Source organism: Caretta caretta, chromosome 24, assembly GCF_965140235.1.
Source record: "Caretta caretta isolate rCarCar2 chromosome 24, rCarCar1.hap1, whole genome shotgun sequence".
Classification (NCBI taxonomy): domain Eukaryota; kingdom Metazoa; phylum Chordata; order Testudines; family Cheloniidae; genus Caretta; species Caretta caretta.
The window spans coordinates 16,332,079-16,341,702 of NC_134229.1; the positions used below are offsets into that span (position 1 = coordinate 16,332,079).

General features: G+C 53.6%; 1 pseudogene; it reads right to left on the reverse strand.

The window, feature by feature from the left end:
* Nucleotides 1-887: 887 nt before the first annotated feature.
* LOC125625818 (free fatty acid receptor 2-like) lies at nucleotides 888-4,846 on the reverse strand (annotated as a pseudogene).
* Nucleotides 4,847-9,624: the final 4,778 nt, after the last annotated feature.

Here is a 9,624-nt window from a genome sequence, read left to right on the forward strand (position 1 = left end):
TGACCTGGGTCTGGAGCTTGGTTGTTTGGGATCGGGAGAACCTTTCTTCTTTCACTGGGGTATTGGTTTTCATAACCAGTCATCCCCATAAGGAATCATAGAATCATAGAATACCAGGGTTGGAAGGGACATCAGGAGGTCATCTAGTCCAACCCCCTGCTCAAAGCAGGACCGATCCCCAATTAAATCATCCCAGCCAGGGCTTTGTTAAGGAGTGGCGCTGGTGGTGATCCTGGGAAACTGGAGTGTCTGAGGGAATTGCTTGTATGACTTCTGGTTAGCCAGTGGGGTGAAACCGAAGTCCTCTCTTTTCGGCTGGTTTGGTGGGCCTTCGTAGTAAACGACCCGCAGCCTTGGGCTGCGACTGCCCTGCGCTAAGCAATTTGTCCTGAATGGATATTCTCAGTAGTGTCCGGCCAAAAGTCGCTTTGTTACAGTTACACTTACAGTTTGTGTTTACAGGGAGCGGCGTGAATGGGCTCCTGCTCTGCGGAAGCCCAGGGAGGGGGTGTCCTCTCCGTGGCAGGGTCCCCTGGCCTGGAAGCCCATGGTTCCTCCAGCTGCCCATGCGAGATCACCCAGCTGCCCCAGGCCCTGCTCGGCCCAGTTATCCATTAACCCCTCGTTAATATCGGTGCCACGGAGATGCTATATGCTCACCTGCGGTGCTAGATTCACGCCCTGCAGTTAATTAAAAGTCGCCAGCGACAATATGTGTGTGTCCTACTTCCTAGCCATAGTCCCCTCCCATGGAGAGAACCCAGGAGTCCTGGCCCCCAGCCCCCACCAACTCTAACCCATAGACCCCACTCCAGCCCTGAAGAATAATAAGAAAACAATCTCAATTGGATAATAAATCAATAATTTTATTTGATACATAGATAAAGCCACTGCCCCTCTGGGGCACGCCAGATCCACCAGGAAAGGGAGGAGGTGCAGGACCTTGCGCGAGGAATATCTCAGCTCTACGTCCAGACCTGGAACAGACCCGCAGAGACCAGTGTTTGCTAAACACCCATTCCCCAGCAACCTGGAGGATAACAGCCCTACTACCGCAGCAAAGGGCACTCCGCTCTTAGATCACGTGAGCCCTTCACTGTGGTGCTGGAAGTCCTGCGTTCAAATCCTGCTCAATAACAGCCTGTTCCCACCACTGCTACCAAGCGGCACCAGCCCTTCTGCTTGCATAGAGGGCCGCGCATTGACGGTGAAGGTCCAGAGCCCAAATCCTTCCCGTCCACATGGCAGATAACGGCCTTACTACTGCCGCCAACACATGGCACTGCTCCTTTAGCTCAAGCAGTAGCATGCTGGGCTGCAGCCCCCTGCGTTCCAGTCCCACCAAGGCGGTAACCACATTTCCACAGAGGCCAGCACGCACGGATACCAGTGGCCAAGGAGGAGGAGCTCTCCATAGCTCCACAAGGGCAAACTCGGGCCCCTCATGGAGCCTGGCCCTTGTTCATCTGCCACTAAATGGTTCCCCTGAAACGGGACAAGCTCAGCCCCGCCTGTTTGCCCTCCCTCAAGCAACCCCCACTTGCAGTTACAGCCCCTAGTAGCTGGCTTGCCGGTGGGCCCGACCATGGAGAAGGAAAGACCCGGAGTGGGTGGAGGGCACCAGGGGGACCCTCCATCTGAAATAGGTCTACGTTTCACTTGTGAGCCAGCAGCTGCACGGGAAGGCCCTTGACACCATGGCGCCCCTGACACTGAGAGAGGCCGGATCCCTGAGGAAGTTGGGCCACCCACTCCAAAGCCGAAGTAGGCCAAAGTCTGGTGGGAGTTTGGCAAACCGCTGGTGGCCAGAGCCAGATTAATCTAATGTGGACCCTGGCACCCGGAGCATGACCCCGCCCCTCGTTCTGCCCTAAAGCCCCGCCCCTGCTCAGCCGCTTTCCCCTGAGGTCCCGCCCATTGCTCACAGGGGGATAGGGGATGGAGAGGAGCGAACAGCGAGCAGGGGTTTCAGGAGAAGAGGCCAAGAGGAGGTGGAGCCTCGGGGCCTAGCAGGTGTGGGGCGGGGGCACCCTTCTGAGTGTGGGCCTGGCACCATTGACACCTTTGTAAACCTGGTACGGCTCGTGGCCCAGCAGCAGCAAAGGAAGGCCCTTGACACCATGGCGACCCCAACTTGAGGACGGCCAAACCCCTGTGCAAGTTTGGCCAACGACTCTGAAGCGCAAGAAGGCCGAAGCCTTCTGGCAGTTGGGCACTAACTCCAAGCCCTGCTGCATGATGGTGTCTATGGAAGGCCTACGGCCCTCTCGGGAGATGCAGGGAAGAACACAAGATGCCGTCCCCAGTGTGACACTGCACCCCGTATTCTTTGCAGTGATGTTACGATGTTATAATTATGACATAATTATAATGTATTTTATGCAAGATAAGTCATGTGAGGTGTCATTGGAAGGGTTATGATTTGCTGAATACGATAATCCTATTTGTATGCAGCATCTGAAGTTATGAATATTGAATATATATCTGTATTTCAAATATAGTTACACCTGGGTAATGCCCACTAGACAAGATGTTTTCAGTCCAGATAGTGGGTGGGGAAGGGCCTATTAAGGGCAATGGGTCATTAGGAAAAAATAACAGGCCTTAGGAGAAGCTTATCTCTCACCTGGGAAGCCTTCCTGAGAATGCTCCAAATAGCCTTCGAATAATGGCTGCTATGACTCTACAAAGACATGGGATGTGACCGCATGTGTCTAGACTCCATTTTGGGATGTCAGTGTTTTTCCACTGACTGGGCATGGGAACCAAGCTTTGGGAACAAAGGGTTCTCACCATATGCAAAAGCTATATAAGGTGAGGACTGATATCATCTGGGGTTCTTCACTCCCAACACACGAAGACTCCTGAAAACATCCGAGGAACAAAGACTGAACGGAGGGAAGTGCTGGACCCACACTAAAGGGATTTATGGCCTGTGAAGGAAACCCCTGGGGATTCCAAGCTGTAAGCAAGTGCAACTTGCCCCTTAAGAATCTGCAGCCTGCTTGTATCATCTCTTAGGGTGAGAGTCTGCTACTCATATTAAGCTTAGTTTGTGTTTCTTTGTGTATTTGCTAGGAAATCTGCTTTGATCCCTTATAATGACTTAGAATCTATCTTTTGTAGTTAATAAACTTGTTTTTGCTTTATCTAAACCAGCGTGTGGGAATCATAATTCCGGGGCAAGAGGCTGTTGCATATTCCTCTCCACATTGTGGGAGGGTACAAATTTGATGAGCGTATGCTGTACAGTTCCCTGTGCAGCGCAAAACGGTATAATTTTTGGGTTTACACTCCAGTGGGGGTGCGCGCCTGTGGAGCTGGGAGTAGCTTTCCCATGCAGGGGCTGGTCAGAGAGCTGATTGTAACTGTAGCTGGGTGTGTTCCTACTGTCTTCCAGTATGTATGGGGGTGAAAGTGCAGGCTGGAGGGCTTGATAGCTTGTCACAGCAACACAGTGTGAGAAGGAGCCCAGGTTGGTGCGTCAGAGGGCTCAGTGGTACCCGTCACACCCAACTCAAGTGCAGGATCTCTTGCTTCTGCGGAGCATGGGACAAGGAAGGCTCTGAGGAGGAAGCAGAGAGTTGGTCTCATCCTGGGGATCAAGTTGTCAACTCCGCCTCCATCCCACTGGCCACTTCACCTCTCTGCCCCCTTCCCCACAGCAAGTCAAGCAGGGGAGATGGCACCGGGCCAAGATGGCGCTCAGTTTGTGCCACAGGCTGGCCAGGCACTTGGCGAAGGCCCGTTGGATGGCAGTGGAGGAGAAGTACAAGGGTCCAAGGCGGCGTTGAGGGTGCTGAGGAGAAGAGCGTACACCCTCCAGAAAGGGCTCTCATTCTGGACAAAGCCCACCACATGGGACAGGGTGTAGGGGGCGAAGCAGACTATGAAGTTGAACAAGGTGGCCAGAGCCAGGCCCACGGCTCCCTGCTTCCTCCGGGCTGTGATGTTGGGCAAGGCCACCAGGATGCGGACAAGGTTGACGTAGCAGAAGATGGTGATGGTGAAGGGGAGATAGAAGAGGACAATGAAGAACTCCAGGCGGACAGGGAGGAGGATTTGGAGCTGCATAGGGGAGAAAACTTTGCATAGGGGAGGTCACGGTCCCATTGGGGCTCAGGACCTCGTACTGGACAATGTAGACAAAGCTGCAGTGGGCACAGCCCAACACCCAGAAGAGCACGGAGATGGCGACAGCATAAGCCGGACGGCGCTGGAGCTTGTACTTGATGGGAAAGGCCATGCCCAGGTAGCGATCAACACTGATGGCCATGAGGAAGAGGGAGCTGAAGTAGATGCTATTGCAGTAAAAGTAGCTGGTGAGTGGGTAGAGGAAAACGGGCAAGAGCCGCTCCAGGCCTGAGGCAACCTCCACTATCTTGAAGGGGAGCAAGATGAGGAGGAAGATGTCGGAGACGGTGAGGTTGAGGAGAAGGATGTCGACGGGGGTGGGTTTTTGGCGGACCTTCACCAGGAAGGTGCAGAAGGCCAGAAGGTTGGATAGGAGGCCGATGAGGAAGGTGAAGATGTGGACAGTGAGAACCGGCAGGATGGAAATGCTCAAACTCATCTTCTCAGCTCCTACAGAGGAGAATGGGCTCATCAGTTGCCGAAGGAACCCAGGAGTCCTGGTAGCCAGCCCCCTCCCTCCACGGTATACATCTGATGAAGTGAGCTGTAGCTCACGAAAGCTCATGCTCAAATAAATTGGTTAGTCTCTAAGGTGCCACAAGTACTCCTTTTCTTTTTACTCCCCTCTGTGGCACTCTGTATCCCAAAGCAACACCCTGGAACCCCATATTCACCCATGTCATATGATTGTTATGTGTCATACAAAGCATGCCGTGTAAGAGCTCATATTAGAGGTCATGATCTGCTGAAACCCGTTGTTCTGTCCAAATATGTGTATCTTTAGTGTGTATGAAATTATAGGATTTTGCTGGATGGTTGTCAGTGAAATATGTGATAAGTTTGAGAGTCCTTCCTACAAGGGTAGTGACCTCTGCCCAAGTGGGCACTCACTGGCCATTCATCAATGGGGGAGTTGCAATCAAGGGATTTAACAATTCAATGACAGTTCCACAAGCACCACACAATGTGGGATTTACTCGATCACTGTGACTCAGCAAAGCCCATCAGGGCGGGGCTGGGTGAGTGTCTTCTAAGCACCTGGACTAAGGATATAAAACAGAGGCTGCATGGCTTGGCCTTTTCTCCTCCCCCACATATGCTGCAAGCAACAAAGACGCTGAGAAGAGAGAGAACTTCAGCAGAGGAGACAAGGGAGAAACCTGTGTATTCTGAACTGTGACATGCATTGAGTGAAGAAAACGGCTAGATCTAAATACTGCCCGGTGTCTTAGAGGTTTAAGATGTAGTTTTCGTGCTTATTTTCTTTTCTTTGGTAACTATCTCTAACTTTTATACCTACCACTTCTAATCACTTAAACTCTATCTTTCTGTAGTTAATGCGTCCTTTTTATATGATACCGAAAACCAGTGAATTTTGCTTGAAGTGCCTGGAAATCGTAGCTCGTTCACAAAAGGCTTGTGCATGTCCTTTCCGCATTGAGGGAGGGGCAGACTGGGTAGTGAACTTACCCAGGCTTCTACCCAATGCAGGGCAGTGCAGCCCCGGGGTCCTGGGGAGATTTGGCTGGAGCCTCTCTGGTTTTGCTTCATGAGTGGCTAAGGGCAGCCTTTCACGTAATTCGGCTGGGTGTGTCCTGACCTGTGGATGGCTAAGTCCAGTACCTGCCAGACGTTTGTAGCTTGTCACAGCATCACAGCGTGAGTGGGAGCCCAGACTGGTGGGGCAGAGGACTCAGGGCTACCTGAGTTCCAGGTTGCACACCGGGGATCCTGTCACACCCTCCTATCCCTGGGGATTGAACTCAGGAGTCCTGGCTCCAGCCCCCCTGATCCTAATCCACTCGATCCCGCTTCCCTCCCTGAGCTGGGAGAGTACCAGGAGTCCTCGCTCCCAGACCCTCTGCTCTAACTCTTAGATGCTCCTCCCCTCCCAGTCGTGCCCCTCCCCTCCCAGTAGCTGAGGGCAGCATTCATGGAACTCAGCTGGGTGTGTCCCGACCTGTGCATGGCTGTGTAAGTCCAGTACCTGCAAGAGGTTTGTAGCTTGCCACAGAATCACAGCGTGAGTGAGAGCCCTGACTGGTGGGACAGGGGTCTTATTGGTACCTGAGTTCCAGGTTGCACCCCTGGGATCGTGTTGTGACACTGCACCCCATACTCTTCACAGTAATATTATTACGATGTGATTAGGACATAATTATGATGCACTTTATTCAAGATGGGTCATGTGAGAGGTCATTGGAAAAGTTATAATTTGCTGAACATGACTGTCCTGTTTATATGCATGTATCTGTATTTCAAATGTAGTTACGCCCATGTAGCACCCACTAGACAGGATGCTGTTAGTCTAGATCAGGGGTGGCCAACCTGAGCCTGAGAAGGAGTCAGAATTTCCCAGTGTACATTGCCAAAGAGCCACAGTAATACGTTAGCAGCCTCCCATCAGCTCCATCCCACCTTGCTCTAAGCGCCTTCTGCCCACCGGCCGCCCTGCAGATCAGGGCCTCCGCCTCCCTCCCCACATCTCCCGATCAGCTGTTTCGTGGCATGCAGGAGGCTCAGGGGAGGGCGCGGGAAGGGGTGCAGTGGGGGCAGAGCCTGTGGCAGAGCCAGGGGTTGAGCAGTGAGCACCCCCCGGCACACTGGAAAGTTGGTCCCAGAGTCGGTGCCTAAACAAGGAGCTGCATATTAACTTCTGAAGAGCCACATGTGGCTCTAGAGTGACAGGTTGGCCACCCCTGGTCTAGATAGTGGGTGGGGAAGGGACTGTTCAGGGCAATGGGCCTTTAGGAAAAAACAAGAGGCCTTAGGAGAAGCTTAGTTCCCACCTGGTGATGAGCCTTCCTGAGGACCCTCCAAACAGCCTCCGAGTAATGGCTGCTTTGACTATACAAGGCCAAGTGATAAGACTGTCTCAAGACTCCATCTTGGGATGTCATTACTTTTTACACAGACTAGTCTGGGAACCGAGCTTTGAAACAAAACGTTCCCGCCATATGCAAAAGCTATATAGGCGGGGAGTGACATCATCTGGGGTTCTTCACTCCCCACAGAAGAAGACTCCTAGAAACACCTGAGGAACAAAGACTGAACTGGGGGAAGTGCTGGACCCAGGCTAAAGGGATTTCTAGCCTGTGAAGGAAAAAACGAGGGATTTCAAGCTGTAAAGCAAGTGCAGCTTGTCCTTTTAGAATCTGCATCCTGCCGTATCACCTCTTAGGGTGAGAATCTGCTACTCATATCCAATCTATTTAGTATATTAAGCTTAGTTTGCGTTTTTTTGTTTATTTGCTAGGTAATCTGCTTTGATCTGTTTGCTATTCCTTATAATCACTTAAAGTCTATCTTTTGAAGTTAATAAACTTGTTTTTGCTTTATCTAAACCAGTGTGTGGGACTCATAATTCAGGGGCAAAAGGCTGTTGCATATTCCTGTCCACATTGAGGGAGGGGGTGAATTTTATGAGCTTACACTGTACAGTTCTCCATGCAGCACAAGATGGTATAATTTGGGGTTTATACTCCAGAGAGGGTGCCTGCCTGAGCAGCTGGGTGTGTCCCTACCTGTATACATGCTGGTGAAAGTGCAGGCTGGAGGGCTTTGTAGTTTGCAACAGCAGTACAATGTGAGAGGGAGCCCAGGCTGGTGGGTCAGGGAGCTTAGTGGTACCCCATTTCCAGGTGGCATCCCAGGGGGGAGAACCCATTGCATTCGTCAAACCCTGCCCAGCCTGGGGATAGACCGCAGGAGTACTGGCTCCAGCCCCCCTGCCCTAACCCACTAGATCCCACTCCCCTCCCAATCATGTGGATAGAACCCAGGGGCCTGGCTTACAACCCTCCTTACCCATAGCCATGCGAGCAAGCTCAGGGCTCCCGTTCCATTAGCTGACATTAGACATATGGCTGGAATTTATGTAGCTAGCTCCTGTATTTATTTAGCTCAGTTTCCTGTTTAGCCAGGGGCAGGCGCAGATGGGAAGGGCGGGCAGCGCCAGAGAGATTGGAGGACCTGAGATGCATGAGATTGTGTAAGCAAACACACAGGGAATGGCTGGGGTGGGCTGGGGTGGGGTGGGGGCCAAGTGGGAAGCTCGGACAACATGGAAGCGGTTGTTACTCAGAGGGAAATTTTCATAAATATTATCAACGGTGGAGGGGAGTGGGGTCTAGTGGTCAGAGTGGGGGGAGGTTTCTGGGACCCAGGACTCCTGGGTTCTATCCCCAGCTCTGGGAGGGGAGTGAGGTCTAGTGGATTAGAGTTGGGGGTGCTGGGAGACAGGACTCCTGGGTTCTGTCCCTGATTCTCAGGGGGTAATTTTGTGGTTAAAATAAGGGATAAGGCAGGGGTGGGCAAACTTTTTGGCCAGAGGGCCACATCAGAGGTGCGCAATGGTATGGAAGGCCAGTTAGGGAAGGCTGTGCCTCCCCAAACAGCCTGGCCCCCGCCCCCTCCCACTTCCCACCCCTTGACTGCCCCCCTCAGAACTCCTGACCATCCAACCCCCCCCTGCTCCTTGTCCCCTGACCACCCCCTCCCGGGATCCCCTCCCCTAACTGCCCCTATCCCCACCCCCTGCCCCACCCCCTATCCAACCCCCCCCCTCCCTGTCCCCTGACCCCTATCCACACCCCCACCACCTGACAGGCCCCCCAGAACCGCTGACCCATCCAACCCACCCCCTCCACTCCTTGTCCCCTGACCACCCCTCCAAGGACCCCCTGACTCCCTGGGACCCCACCCCCTATCCAACCCCCCTTGCTCCCTGTCTCCTGACCACCACCCCCCCCCCAAACCTCCACCCCATCCAACTGCCCCCTGTCTCCTGACTGCCCCCTGGGACCTCTTGCCCCTTATCCATCCCTCCCTCCCCCCTCCCCCTTACCACACCACTCAGAGCGGCAGGACAGGCTTATTGGAAAGCCTGGGAGGTGGGCGGGCACAAGGTGTGTTGCCCGCCAGGCAGTGTGGCTGCGGGGGAGGGAGGACAGCAGAGGAGGGGCCGGGGGCGAGCCTCCCCGGCCAGGAGCTCAGAGGCCGGATAGGATGGTCCCGCAGGCTGGATGTGGCCCACGGGCTGTACTTTGCCCACCTCTGGGATAAGGAGTCAATGCGCAGAACTAGGAAATACAACCCAGGATTCTTGACCTTTCAGCTCCACTCAACCCACTAGACCCCACTCCCCTCCCAGAGCTAGGGAGAGAGCCCATGGGTCCTGGCTCCCCCTCTATCCACCGAGCCACTCCAGTGACTCTGAAGAGCAGCCTGCCAGCTTTCCCAGGGCCAAGGCGTCCTGCACCCGTGCTCCAGACAGGCTGTGGACGCCACACGCCAAGCTGCGATGGGCCCCTCCTTCCCCGGGGTGCACGTAGCTCTACCCCCACCTCACAGCTGTGGGGATTGATTGTTAAATAGCCTCATTAAAGCGAAGTTAATAAGCCTCTCCTGTGAAATAAACCATTGTCTGAGCCCAACCAGCCCCTTGCTCCCCCACCAATTGCAGGGGGGCGGTCTAGTGGCTTAGAGCGG